The following is a 16497-nucleotide window of genomic DNA, read 5'->3' as shown; positions in this document are numbered from 1 at the left end:
AAAATTTGCAAATTATTATTTTGAGTTAGAAATGCATGATTGGAATCATATTGTATGGCAGCGTGATCTTCTGTATGATTTCTGTGAATAATTTATTGAAACGTGAAGAAATAATTGATATAACTTTAATAAACGTACTGTGAATGTAATTAACGACGGTTTGATTTTGATCATTACAACACATATTATCTGTAAACTATGTTTATTACTTATACACTTCACATCATATTAATCATAACTTACTTATTAATAATTATTATAATATTACTCATTTGATTAGTTGTAGAATTAATTGTCACAAACACAAATTGAATAAGAATTAAACTGGTTTTTTTTTTTACTTAATATAAAATTAGTATGTATTTAAATTAATTATTATTGATGTCGATTGACTATTAAAAACTGTAAATGTAATACAGTTTCGCACAAGTAATGAAAGGTTAGAATGATAGATCGACAAACACTAGAGCTCTTTGTAAAATAAATCTACATTTATGTGCGACGTACAGTAATTATTAGAAATATGAATAACGTCATTGAACGAATACCGTTCGCCACTACTCGATAAATTTACTGATATTAGATGGTCCAATTTGACGGATATGAATATTATTGTACTATAGATAAAAAGCTAACAATTATTATAAAAAAAAAAAATCATTTTAAATTCATTAATGTAGGTAATCTGTTCAAACGACCTCTAAGCGCAACGCAATTATTGTGGCAAATAAAAAAAAACAATAGGACTACAATAAATTTACATTTATTTTATCTAGGTATACCTAATTAATCAGATCAGTTTAACCTGTAAATAGTATGATCATGCGATATTATACCTCACATCATAATAATAAACTGATTGCAAACTACAAACACACATTTTTTTTTCATTAAATATGTAAAAGTTATTTAAAATTAAAAATTAGCAGTGTTCTGATCAAACGACCTCTATGTCCAATTTGATGTGGCGAAAGCCCAAAACAAAATGAGTTCACAGCATTTATTTTATTATATCTAATTATCTGACAATAATACATAAACCGATGATCACCTTACACACCTGATATTGTATTAAATAATATCAGTAATTTGTAAGTATTTGTAAAACACATTTTTATAACAGTATATTAAAAGTATAAGTATTAGTATCTTAATACTTTTTCAAAAGTATTTTTTACAAGACTGCAAATATCCAATCCTCGTTTGTAGATAAATAATAGGATAGAACAATATTCTGTGCCGCCGTAGCTAGAACTAGATGGGCCTCGGTGCAAATTTAATCTGTGGGCCCATTATATATAGGTTCACATTGGGTATAAATCATGAATTAAGAAGATAGAACTAATCTTAATAATAATCAAATTGAAAAATTCAATAACTAATTCTTAGTTCATGGTATAAATGTAGGGGGCTGGAATAATCTATGGTACACAGATCCGTGGATCCCACAGTCCACACTACCCTATAATATAATAAACTGCGTTGCAATAGTTTTAAATTTTTACCTATTAATATTCTTACTTGTTGATTATAATACAAATATAATAAATTAATAACGAATAATAAAGCTGAAATTGTATAAATGTTATTATAATCACTACTCTTTATTTATATTAACTATGAAGCAACTATACTGTACATAATGTATTATGTATTAAAAATATTTAAAAATAATTATATTATGTTATTATATGGAAACTGGGAGTGCTAATTTGAAGCCTGGGAGTGTTATTGTGCTAAGCACCCTCTAACCACCCCCCCTCCTATGTGCGCTTATGGCCCATTATTTTCCATTAATATTTAATTTAAGCAATTATAAAAAAGCAATACAAATCGGTCATTAGTTTATGGTTTTTTTTATTTATTTTAACACAAGTCAAGGAGCTATTTTGGATATATTATCTCTTTGTAGGTATTTGTCTTTTTTTCATCAGCTTCATACGACTGTTCTATATATTAAAATATTTTGACTTGTTTTGAGCTGTTTATGGACAATTTCAAATTTTTAATTTTTAAAATTTTTTTTTTATAAATATGAATAAAATTGTATTCGTTGGGTCTAAGAATGTGAAAATTTAATAGAAGGCCACTGTTATATTGTTACAATAGCAGGTTAAATATATTAAAAATACTTTTGAATAATTTTATTTGATCATTTAAAGTTCGATTTTCGATTGTTCACAAAATTTAATTATTATTTTATGGTCAAAAATGTACAAAATGTTCGACTTTTATAATTAAGAATTAAGGATAAAATTCAAAAATTATAAATGTCAAGTCGGCATTATCCAAATATCCAATTCTCGATTACAGGTAAATAATAACATAGAACAATATCATATATATTATATTGTTCTATGGATTAACAAGACTGGAAACGAACAATGGTGTAATATGAAAAGATCCATATCTGTTATGAAAAATCAACGAGCTATTGTGGCGATATCTCTTAGTATTTGTCTTTTTTCATCAGCTTCATACGACTGTTCTATGACTATTCAGTGACTTATTCATTTTTGTCGCCACAATCGTTCGTTAACTTTCCGTAACAGATCTTGTTCAAATGACAAAGGTTTGTGTCTTGTCTTAGTCCATTGTATACAGTGTACTATAATCTAAAAACCTTGATTATCCATTTATTGTATACGAGACAGTTGCTGTGACCCATATCTGGACTTACTCGATGAGCACCATCAATCTCATTCACCCCTCGGCCAACTTCATGACCCAACAGACTCAACATTTTGACAGTTTGCCCTGGGAACAACTTGTTCAACCGAACACGCATAACACTAAACACATGCCAATCGACAACACGAGTTCACAGTGTTCACCTGCCCAGATAGAACAAAACACTGGGCCTGCTTGTCTCTATTAATTGTAAATATTTGAAACAATATTAATTTACGATAGAAATTATTAATTACAGTAGGTAATTGCATTCTAGATTTTTTCAACTTTTATAATATTATGTAGTGAGTTATTATAGTGGTGTACGTATACAAGGATTATATTATGTTGTTTCTGTTTTCATTTATTTAATAAATCAATTAAGTATTTATATACTTAGGCACCTAAAATGTTGTATGACATTGGTTCAAATTAAATTTTAATTACAAAAAGAAGCCAACAAATTGTATTTGTATATGTACATGGTACACCCCTTGACAATAATATCTAGCACCGATCATACAAGGTGATGATTCATAATATTGTTCTCATAATTCATAAGTCATAACTAAAGACCACATATAATTGCGTTTAAATTATGGTAAATTTGCAATGAAAAATACATTAGTTACATAAAAAAAATCATATAACATAATATAAAGTTGTATTTTAACAACTTAAGGGGGCTGGAGCGTAATCAATTCTAAGGAGTAAAAACTAGGCATTTTATATTTCTGTTTATCTGGGTCTTGTATATGTGTTGAAAGTAAATGAACATTAGTTTGCGTAATTTGTAGTACTGATCACGTTTTATAGGGGCATCATAGTGACCGGGATGTACGTCTGTAATTTTACCTACGCGCATGCACATGTCACCCCATATATTGCTTTATAAAACGACAAACATTTTTTTTCAAAAAATACTACCTCTGACTTCAATCAATACACTCAGTAGGATGTTCCGATTTTAATTTTGAAAGCAGATTTGAATTCTCCTCTAAATTTACTATGCTTTAACTGTCGTACATTTTTCATATTCTATATCAATGTATTTAAATTTGAATTATGAATATGTTCTATTTTTACTCTTTTTGTTAGTAAATTTCTAAGTAAAAAAAAATAAAAATCAGAAAAATGAAATTTTCAAAGCATAGATAATTAAGTGAAAAATTCAAATTTGCTTTCAAAATTAATATTGGAACATTATATTGGGCGTAGTGATTGAAGTCGAGGCTATGTTTTCGACCGAAAATGAATCACGCTCCAGCCCCCTTAAATAACGGAGTTTAACATATTACAGAATTATAAAATATAAAAATTAAATATATTATTATTATTATTATTCTGAATTAAAATGTATAATCAAATTGTGTTCTTGAAAATTGAATCATCTGTTACTTAAACAATATTAATTATAATGAAAAAGTATGTTTAACATCCACATTTAAAATAATTAAAATATTAGGCCTTATATCTAAAGTAACCTAATTATTTCCTGCCCATAACCTCAGAGTAAGTTTAAATAGTTTTATAATTTTCTTAAAATTTTCTGATGTCCTCTTGTAGAGTGAATATTAAAGTGTTGAGGATTTAACTGTCTCCATGGCCACAGCTATACCCATACATCCGCCAACACATAAGGATACAATGCCTCGTTTTTGCCAGTTCTCAACAAAACATGCACCAGCGTTACCAATACTCGAGCACCTGATTAAATGGATAATAAAATTTAGTCACATTAATTTAATTGTTTAAAAGCAATTTTTCATTACAATATTATAAAATATATTAGGTTAAAATGCAATCTATGATGTGTGAGGGTCTGTTAGAAAAAACAAATATTAAGCTGAAATCCTCTTAATATGGCATTATAACATTTAAAAAATTACTGCGCATGTATGATAGAAGTAAAAAACAACTGTCTTCTAAAAATGACGTATTTTAAAACTGAGGGAGTCGGAGCCAGTGCGTTTTTATGTGTCTTTCAAGAGAAACTCTCACACCCTGTAGAAAAGGCCGGATATCGTTATTTTTTTTTTTACTTAAAAGAATTTTTATTCCTTAATAAATGAATGACATAAACACCCTTAAACCCTGTCGCGAATGACGTTTCATTGGAATTGAACATTCTTTTTGTCTGTGTTGTACAATTCAGTTTTATTTTCAGCAATTAACATATAATTTTAAAAAAATAATTATACCAGATGCTCCAATAGGATGACCCAATGCAATTGCTCTTCCATTGATATTCACTTTATCTGAATTTGATCCTAAATCACACACTACAGCAATTAATTCTGCAGCAAACGATTCATTTAATTAAAAATATCAACACTATCCATTGTCCAATCAGCTTTTTCAATCTAAGAAAGTAAAAACATTTTGGGTTAATTACTCGCTGTAAATTATGTCAACCATGCACACAGTTATTTTTATGGGTTAAAAGATATATCAGATACATTAAATATTGTATTAAAATTACTTTTGTCACTAATTAGACATTGTTTATACTTACAGTCTTCAACACTGTAGGTATTGGTCCAGTACCCATTATTTTTGGATCAACCCCACACTCAGCATGTGCTAAAAATTTAGCCAATGGAGTACAACCTCGTTTTTTGCATTCTTCATTGAAGTACTACCGCAGCACCATCGTTTATTCCTGATGAATTTCCATAAGGGCCTAAGAAATGTTCATACATGTTATATATTTTTTACACACACATTAATTACTAATAAGTAAATACTAGTAAAGTGATATATTATATATTTTGTTTACTTGTCCAAGAATAACTTCAGATACTTCATTTGCATTGACCTTAGCTACTTTAAGAACTTCTGAAATCACTTTGCAGCCTAATTGATGAGCTTTCAGAGACGATAATGAACCGCCAAACGAGCCTATTGTAAATAAAAAATCTTAATTTTATTAAATTGGAAACCAAATGTAATTATACTCAAAGGTTGTTCATCAAATCAAACAAATGTATATATGTAATACAGAAAAATAATAAATCCAATAAATTATAAACTATATACAACAGTTGCCCTTACTAGTTTTAGGTTACTATAAACCACAGTCCACACTCCACAGGACAGCAAATGACAACCAATAAGTGGTTTTTATCTGAAATGTGAAAAAAAAATATAATTTGGTGGTGAATAAAAAATAAGATTTTTATTAGGTAGATTTTACTATATTTTATGAATTTGCCTTTATTTGGATAAACATGAAAGTACATTAAATGTTGATGGTCCTTGAAAACTCACTGAATTTCTTTTTTTTTCCGTTTTTATTTATATAATTTACAATCTGTTACAGAATAGAACAATGAGTAAAAGTGATGAAAGAATAATGGCTTGAGTGAAACACAGATTAAAGAAATCTTTCAGTAAAGGCACTTTGACAGTTACTTATGTACATAAATATATGGGTTTACAATAGTATTATATTACAATTTAAAGTTTATAGATTAGTAGGTCTCGACACCACCGCCTTTTTAATCTTTTCCTAGGGTTACCAGGTATATTTGCTGATGCAAAACCTTTTATTAAGGGATTGGTGTGGTTTTAAACATTTAAATAATTGAATGCCTGTAAAAAGTTCTAGCTACGTCGAGGACGGGTGGGATGGCTCACTGAATTTCTAAAATGGCTTTACAAAAATATCGCAATTATGATATTAAATATTTAGCTCAATTGCTATACATTTGTAAATTTTTTAATTCAATTTAAAATTAATCCCATTAACTGTTGTATATCTTGCTGTAACATAATATTATATTTGTTGTTAACATCTATCAGTTATATGTACGTCTTGCTACAAACTTTGATCAGTCAAGACTCAAGACTATTCGTATTATTATTATATAATCGTTACATCCTTCATGATGGATTTTATCAGTGTGAATTAGATCAGAAGTCACAGACCTATTGTTGTATTAGTACACCTTTTGGAGGTTACAAGTACTTAAGATTGCCTTTTGGCTTATCTTCTGCCCCAGAGAAGTTTCAACAAATAACTTCTAAATATTTTGGTAACATTAAAAATGTTAATGTATATTTCGATGATATAAGTATCAGGATCAATGATAAAAAAATCATGATTTAGCGTTGAATGAGGTAATAAAAAATTCAATAAAATGTAATATTACGTTTAATTCTGAAAAATTACAACACAATGTGACGGAAGGTAAAATTTTTAGGATTTTTGTTTGGTAGTGAAGGATTTAGGCCTGATGAAGAAAGAATAAGATCAATTAAGGAATTAAATGAATCATGTAATAAAAAAGATTTACAGTGATTTTTAGGAAATTGGAATGATCAATTATCTGTGTGGATTTATTCCTAATCTATCTGAGATAGTAACCCCTTTTAGAGAACTATTAAAAAAGATATTATGTGGTGTTGGACTATAGAACATAAGTTAATTTTTGAGAAAATAAAGGAACTACTATGTAATTCTCCAGTTTTAAATAACTTTAATTTAACAGAACCATTTGAAATACAAACAGATACGTCTGAGAATGCAATAGGGTGCTGTATTTTCCAAAACAATAAACCAGTATATTATGCATCAAGATGTTTGAGTGATACTGAAATTAATTTTGCACAAACAAAGAAAAAAATGTTAGCTATGCCTAACCTAAACAAACTCAATCCGCACAAAATTCCACTATCTAATATATGGCCAACAGTCTGTTAAAATATATTCGAATCATCAACCATTAGTCTTAGTCATGAAAAAAAGAAATACACAAAATACCAAATAATAGGCTTAGAAGATTGAGACTTAAATTATTGGTATACAATGTGAATATTGAGTATTTACCTGGTAAATGAATGTATGTAGCAGACATTTTGAGCAGAAATTATCTAGAAAGAAGCGAGAAAAGTGAAGAGTCGTTAAATTATGTGGTACATACTATGGAAATAGTTGAACTTAAATTTTAAAACAATAAAAATTATGATTTAAGAAAGAGTCGAGGAAAGATGAAGCCTTAAGTCAAGTCGTCAAATATTTAAGCACCGGCTGGCCAAACAAATGCAATAGTGGTGGCGAATTGAAGCATTATTATTATATTAAGGAATGAATTAATATTAGAAGATGACTTAATATATTTTGGAATGAGGTTAGTAGTACCCAAAATATTAAGAAATTATGTTATTAAAATGCTACATAATACACATCTTGGCATGACAAAAACCTGGGCAATGGCTAAACAATTATTTTATTGGCCCTGCATGAAGAAAGAGTCATGGGCCAAATGTGTAATTTTTGACAATTATTTGCGGGCTGCATACATTTTTAATGATTTTTTCTTAATATGCGACGTTCGTTTTATTTACTGTTTATAGTATTTTGGATTTTAGAATGAATAATTTAATTTTAGTGCGGGCCGCACTAAAGTTACTAAAGGGTCGCATGCGGGCTGCGTAGAGGGGACCGCTGATATACGGCCTTGTAGGTAAGATGGGTACAAATGTACAATGCAAATAACATAACATACCGATTCATCAGCGCATTGGTCATAATCCTGAGGTCGGCGGTCAACGTGTCGATTCCTAGGGCCTGGCCGATGCCTGGGAGACGAAATCATTAATAATTTAGATGGTGGTTCTCTTTGTTTCTGAGTTACACTGTTTACGGGATATTTAGGATGATTGTACTCTGTCAATACAGAAAATAAAGCGTTAATTGTATATATGCTTGGCTATACTAAATCTTTGGGCAAAGTTTGGTGCAAAATGTGGTGTACCCCAGAGATGCCCGTGGTATCGGCACGAGAGAACAACCTGGGCACCTCTGAGGCACAGTACATTTTGCATCAACTTTGCCCTAAGATTTAGTATGTTTTATACTTACTATCATGTGGAGCTAGATGCTGTGATAATTTTGAATTTTTTTCTGTTCTCTGCAAACCAATATTTGAGGTGGTTAAGGGCGGGGAAGTGAACTGCAGGTGCGGGGGAACGGAATGTTCCGTAATCGGTGTGACTCGCGCTGCAGATGAACAGTGAGGGCGAAAAACCACTTAACAAAAAATAAATCAATATAATAATACATAAATTATTTGTTAACAGAATTATTATAAAAATATGTAAAAAAATAATAATTATAATACTCCCCACAGTCAAAATATAATAATTCGGACTGTCAGTTTGCCAAACGTTTTTTTTGTTCATTGCAAACCAATATTTAGAGTGGTTTAGGATAGGGAACAAAAACTTTAATAAATACGATAATTGTCCCAAGTCTAAACAAACCAAAAAATATTGAATCTTTGTAGAAATTAATAATTGTATGAAAAATATTACAGTTGTACCCACTCTCCCCTAATATATAACTATAATACAATAAAGAAGAAAATCATAATTTTTTTTTTTAAGTTATTTATTTATTATTGTTGAAAATAACTTACATTTATAAGTTCGACAGCTGTTTTGACGTCTCGTGCCTCGACAATTTTTGAAAAGCGAGCTTTAGCATGCTCTTTGGCCATCTCGTTGGCCATGCAAATTAAGCTTTCCACGGTCCTGGGTGTGACGGGCAGAGTTCTTGCTGTATCAGGACTAACAGCCTCCTGGAAGCGGATTCTTGCATATTCCTCAATAATTAATGCAAAAGCCTCGCAGGGACTTCGCGCAACATCAAAATATAAAACAACAGTAGTCCATGAATTGGCCAAAAGAACAAATTTTTTGAAAGCATTTGAGACTATAGGACCTAAGATTATTGACTTCTTTAAGTGTAATTATTGCCTGTAAGTATAAAACATCAATAAATTTCATCTAATTCTTATTAACAATAAATATTTTTGTATTTTTTAGGTATGAAACTAATCTTGTATTTGCTTTGTGGGCTCACATGATCTCCAAACATCAATATCTAAAATGTAATTCTGTAAAAAATCCATTTTTATATTGCTTTTTGTGCAATCGCAGCTTAAATAAACGTACACAACTGCTCTCACATCTGAACGCTTGTATAAATAAACTAAGTGAATTACCAATTACCAATAACCCACCTAGACGACTTATATCTAAAATTTGTGATGAAGGTTTTGATTCATCGGTATGTTTTTCAAGTTCTATCGATTTCGAATCAAAGCCTTCATTGCAAATTTTACACTTGGGGACATGCAAAAAAGTAAAAGTAGGGTTATAAACATTCATATTACTTATATGATATAGTATATAATTTACATATTATATTGTATTTTATAACTGACATTTGTATAGACTTTTTATTGTTTTTATAAGTTATTGTGTAAACCTACCTACCTATTTAGATGTTATAAATATTTTTTAAACTATTGTTAATATTATTAGGTTAAAGTTATTTGTTTAAAATTGTAATTTAATTTCAATGTAAATATAATTCAAAACTACTTAGGTACTATTTACCAATTTTAATTTCACTGAAAGATAAACATATGCGTTATTTTATATTGATTTTGCTTTAATTTAATATAAGTATGTTTCTGTGCTTAGAATCTTTTAGCTATATTTAATCATTTTTCATTTTTTTTATTATATTAAAAAAATGCAAGGTAAAAATTGTATGCCTCATTTATATATTGAATTTAAGATTTTATTTTGTATTATTATTATTATTACTATTTTTTCTTTGTACACAAACAATTAATTGTGTATGATTGTCCCATTAAATGTATGTATTTCTAACTAACGATAATTATTTAACTAAACTAAAAATAAAAATTGTAATGAATAAAATCAGTTATTATCTTATAAACTGTTGAATGCAAATACAATTATCACTTGCATTCTACAAGTTTAAAAAAATATTAATTTTTGTATTCATAACACTGCAACTTCATAAATATTTTGATATACTTTATTAAATTTATTTATAGTATTCTAAATTATTCATTATTCATAATTCTAAATTGGGTGTGTTTACCAATTTATTTTGAATAACTGTTCTTTGATTTTATACTACACTTAAAATATTTTCTGTGTTGTAGTTAATTATTATAATTGAAGTAAATTTTTTTAATATTTGTGCTTGATTTATTAATCATAAGTGATTACATTTGTCACAGGGTATGCTTTTATTTCATAGTTAGCTTAATAGGTGTAAGTAATATGAATGTCTAGATGTATCTGTAATTTATAAATATAAGTAAAATAATTGATTTTAGCATAGTAAAAATTAAATGTCTTGTTTTTTATTTTACCCTAATCCATACGTTAAAAATTAAAAAAAAATAAATTGGGAATTATTTTCCAATTAGTTTTCCAATAGTTTGATACCAACATATTATTACTTATTATTATGTTCTATCTAGACTCGCTATCAAATATATTGCGGAGGCTCAACATTGTCATTAAACTTGCACTGACATTTCACTCTACCAAAATTAAAACTGACTCGTGTTGTGTGATGCTGACCTGGTATTTCAGCTAATCATATACTTATAGGTATAAAAGAATCATTGGTAATAGTTTTAATCTTTGACAGTACTGGATAAACAAGGTATCGACCCACCAAGTTTTAGGATTTCTAATGTTTGATTGAAGCTACACTTACTGTATAGTGTAATAATTCGATTCTATTTTATTTTCTACTAATTTTTGTACTAATTTATCATTATCATATAATAATAATTTATTTTTGAAAATCAAGTATAGTTTAAGAATAATATATTATAGTACCAATGGTTGCAACCTCCCTACGAGCATAACTTTTGTTGGGTAATTATAATTTGAGTTCATTTATTGACAATTAAAAATATATTATGATTCTAGTTAGGTACATACATTTGTTATAATTCATAAATTAATTTGAGAAAGATCAACATTATTAAAATATTAGTATTTATATTATTACAATTATTATAAATGTTTATTCTCAGTAATCTACATAGGTAGTCTGGTTGCCTTTGAAAAAGATTTTTTTTGTGCCAACATTTGTATGGTAAAAAAGTACATTTCAATGAATATTTGAATAAATATGGTTGATATGAACAGTGTTAATTATAAATTTATAAAAAATTAACAATAAATTCTTATGATATAATCTCTTAAAATTAAGTAAATTAAAGGCATTGCATATAAAATCCTTTTTAGCGATCCTAGATATATCAAATAAGTATAAATTTAATCACATTGTTCAAAGCAATATTCAAAGAATGAATATGATAGGTACTCATAAGCTTGCTCCCAGAACACAATACCGTAACAAACAAGTAATTGATTGAACTAAAGCTAAATAAATTGTAGGTTTCGTATTAATATCAAATATTTTGTATTCTCGAGAATATCGCAATTATAACAACGATTGGATTGACATTTTGATGAATGTATGCATATTTTTAAATCTGGACTAATTACTTCAGAATTAATATTGAAGTTTGTGTAATTAGATTTATTTAAATGTAATTCTTGTAAATTGTTATCAATCAAATAAATCTTTGATATCATTAATAATATTATTTGAATTTATGTATAAAGGCACTATTGATTCACTATAAATTAAAATGGCAGTATTGTCGGCATAACAGATTATTTCTGCATTAACTCCAATATTTAATGGCCCATTTATGAATGTTATGAACATAAGAGGGCCTTGTGTAATATTTTAAATTATGTATTTACTGAATTATTTGTTTTGACAATTTGTGTTCAGTTGGATAGGTAACTGTAGCACGATACTTAATAAATATTTCATTTTTGTGAAAAATAAAAATAAAATTTTTACTATACCTAAAAGTCTATAATCGTCAACTTCCAAGTGAACATTTTTAAAAGTTGGTTTATTTTACTATGAAACAAAGAAAATACGTAACATATTTACATGTAAATATATCAAATCTATAATATAACAAATTCAAACATTGCCTTTTAAGTTACAACCTCATAAACCAACCTCATAATAACATATTGTTGAGCGCCGTGGATCTGCGGATGCACAATATATTATAATACTATATTCACGAGAATGTATAGACATAAACCACACTCAATAGTCGTGAGACGTGACCTTTTACAATATATAAAATAATATGATTTAAGTATTAAAAAATAAAAGAGTCCAGAGCACCTTCACATCACTCGGTCATATACACACACTTTTGGACACTTTATAAATACTGAAAATACACTATTATTTCATTCACTGTTGAAATTGACTTCAACTTTATTTCAAACAATTAACCATTTTGGATCGCTGACAGACTGAATACAACAATATTTTAAAACTCTTGTAAAAAATGGTTTTACTCTCAAAATAATGCCAGGAATATTTTTCATAACTACCTATTATAGAATGTACGATTAATATGAAATAATAAATCGAAAAAAAAAAATAATATGTTTTTCTTTATTTCTAAGCGTGCAATCGTTTTTATATTATTTCAAAATATCATCTATAACCGAACACGTTTAAAAGAAAAAATATTTTTCATAATTTCATCGAAATATTTCAAATCCAGAACCCCACCCAGTCGTACTACACACAATTTAAGGGACTGAATAAGGTTATGACTGTTTTTCATTTTTAGTTTTTATCATCAAGTCACGCCACTGAATATTGGTAAAAATGAATAGAGGCAACGATAGCTTATTAAAATATCAATAACGATACCCAGCCGAGTGCCGACAGTGGCGGCGGCGATGACGACCTTGGCTGGTATTACGGTGTGTTGTGCCGGTCCGTTCGAGTCGTCTTGCAGCGCACAACACGGGCAACCCGCGATAAGTATGGTAACTCACACGGTCGATCGCACAACATCGGCGATCCGCGATAAGCATGGTAACGCACAAGGTCGACGCGCGATTCGGCGGCGACAACGATGTCGCCCGACGAGGTAGGTAAACGCGTAACGGTTAGGGATCACGAGGTTTACGGCGGCCGAACGCGTACAAACAGCGCAGACTGGCTCCGTCCAAAAGTTGGCGCGAAACGACGGCACGCAAACGCTGCGACGGCCGGCGGACTGGTGCGCGCGGTGCCGGAATGACGATGAACATTGATTTTGACTTATCAAAAGCGTACGATTCCGACTGAAATTGGATACGACGTTGCCAAATTGTTTGTAACAAATTTCAGTTATTACGTAATTCATTTTCATAGTTAAATACAGATACAAATTCATTCGGGAAGTTTTTAAATATATTATGTAAAGTTCATAGGCGAAACTAGACACTTTTAATAGGGCAGGCCAAATGAAAAATATAAAAAAAAAAAACTTCTATCAACAACTTTATATAGGTAGTAATTTAATAATAAATAAAAAAATATAATAATTAATACATTTATAATAATAATAATGGTTATATTATATAAATATACAATAATGATGGTTTTTTTTTTTTGTATCAAATACAATAGTCACTGACGAAAATAATATTGAACAAAATTAATTCCGAGTTTAGTCCGCGGTCTTTTTGTCAGGTTTGTGACTTTGAAAATACCTATAAATTCAACAAATAATAGATAATTGTTTTAAATAGCATTAAATGATAGTTTGACATGGACATTGAAGGTATTAAAGTACACGAAATAATGTAGATTACTGACAATGAGTAATTTGAAAAATAATTATAAATGCCCGGCCTTTTAGACAGCTATGCGACTTACGGGGGTTAATAATAAATTAATTTACAACAAAAGAAATAATATGAAAATATTAAAGTACCTAGGTATAATCGACGATAATTTTCTACGGATATATCATCACGTAACAAACATTACCGATTGGCGACTTGTTACGTAAAATTAACTATTACTTGCTATATAATATAAAAATAAACGTCAAATGTCTAAATTAAACCGATTATCACCGAGTGCTTACACAGAAATATAGAATAGACTATACGACTCAATTTTCCATAATTAATGTTAAAAATAAATTGTGTTATTATGTTCATTGTAGCGTGTACAATTTAATTAAATAAATGTTAACAATTTAGGTACGTTTACATGTATAAATGTATTATTTATAACGCCCAAATAATTATTAAAACATAATATAATAAATACAAATGGCCTGACTCGTAGCTTCGCCTATGAATAACACAAAATAAAACAGACACTTCACATGCACACGCAGTCTACGTCATAAAAGAAAATAATTATCGTTATAAAAAAAAATATTCGAATAGATAAATAAATTAAAAAGTAAATAATTGAAAAATTTGACAAATTACATTTAATATTTTTAAGTTCAATTTTAAAGCCCCGATACCAATTTACAACTATGGCTAAAAACTTATGCTCTTGTATACTCTTCGGATTGCTTACGCATAAATTCTATTTTCTTAAGTTCTTCCTTCGATATTCACCGTGCACCTGTATGTTTGGCAACGTTGCTTAGGAGTTAAAATAATTCGCTATCTGTCAGGAACTGCACGGAACGGAACGGCACAACAATATTAACGCGTCGTCCGTACCCGATGGTGTTCTGCCGGGACACGGCACGCGGCGGCGGCGACGTTACGTCAAGCTCGGCTGCGTATTCAGTGCTGGCCCTATTGGGGGGGGGGGGGGGGGGGGTGGACCGCACCGGGCCCCACACACCACACAAATTGTACCATTACGAATATCACTTTATCTATAAATAGTCATAATTATTTTGTTCCCGTAGACAGTAAAACACTGAAATCGCGACCCGTGTTGTTTTCTTAGGAAACTGGCTGGTTTCGACGAAAATCAAGACACTAATACCAATTATACATAGCTGTTTAGTTTTATACACTTATGATGTACTCAAGGCCGTATCGAGGGACAACGTATGGGGGAGCAAACATAAATAATATGACGTCCCTAATTCAGTATACGATTTTTTTTACAAGTAAATAACCGAAAAAAAATTCATTAGTTATCTACTCTTATGTTACACCTGGGTATTGTAATGATAAACGACTGAGAAAATAGGTATTCTATGTTTAAAATTTTAAATATTTTATAACAATAACATTCTCCTAAAAATTGACCAAGTTCAAAACTTTTGTTAGGTATTTCTCGTATAAATAAATAATATAGTCTCGGTACTGCAATATCAGAGGCGGTTTGAGTATACTGTTCGTGTTGCACTGCACCACCAATATTAGGGGGATGGGTTGGTGGTCTTGGTTGAGTATGTGCTGACCACAATGTTTAATTTTAATGTTCAATAAAGTAATGATGTACCTAATCAATGAAATTTGATAAATGATACATCGTGGCTGAAACTGTTGAAAGCGTATTTATAATTTCTATGATGAAAGGGGGTGGGTGAGTGTCTATATATTGTCTTGCACCACTAATACATTAAAACCGCCCCTGTGCAATATACATGGAAATATCGTGTGCGGGTAGCTCGGTGCCAATGTAATATGTAGTGAATAACGATAAATTATGATATTCAAAATAGTTCGATTAGTACGTAGGTACTAGGTATTACGAAAACAAGGTCCACAAACAGCGTTCTCTCCCAATAAGTACCTAATAGTTCTAATGTTAGATTCCATTACGATTTTAGATATTTTAGACATCGTAAATTTGTAAACTAAAATAATTAATATTTATTCTACTAAATATTTTATTGTTATTATATTACAAACGACATAATAAGACTTTTTTTTTGGCCGCTAAGAGCAACTGCTCCTTTTGCCCTCCGCCCCTGGATGTACTTGTAAAATTGTTTATCGTCGAAAACGATCGACAACAGTAGAAAATGGTCAAAAATTAGCTTTAGCCTATAATAATTAAAAACTTAAGTGTATAAAATAGTATGAATAAATGATAATATTAATTTGCTTTCGTAATTTATTATTAACGAGAACTACGATACGTCGATAAGTAATAATCTTAATACTGCC

At 29.5% G+C, this 16497-nt stretch overlaps 1 long non-coding RNA gene across 1 annotated transcript; it reads right to left on the bottom strand.

Annotated features, from left to right (window-relative positions):
- Positions 1–4059: 4059 nt before the first annotated feature.
- Positions 4060–13632, bottom strand: LOC100573650. Its single transcript, XR_003840283.1, has 9 exons — positions 13280–13632; positions 9093–9432; positions 8537–8704; positions 8181–8341; positions 5725–5797; positions 5450–5571; positions 5186–5353; positions 4872–5033; positions 4060–4377 (listed from the first exon to the last, which is right to left on the bottom strand). It is a non-coding gene; the product is annotated as an uncharacterized LOC100573650 (long non-coding RNA).
- Positions 13633–16497: the final 2865 nt, after the last annotated feature.

The sequence above is a fragment of the Acyrthosiphon pisum genome, chromosome X, assembly GCF_005508785.2.
Source record: "Acyrthosiphon pisum isolate AL4f chromosome X, pea_aphid_22Mar2018_4r6ur, whole genome shotgun sequence".
In the NCBI taxonomy this organism is placed as follows: Eukaryota; Metazoa; Arthropoda; class Insecta; order Hemiptera; family Aphididae; genus Acyrthosiphon; species Acyrthosiphon pisum.
The sequence above is the reverse complement of the archived record's forward strand: the minus strand, read 5'-3'. Positions and strand labels throughout refer to the sequence as shown.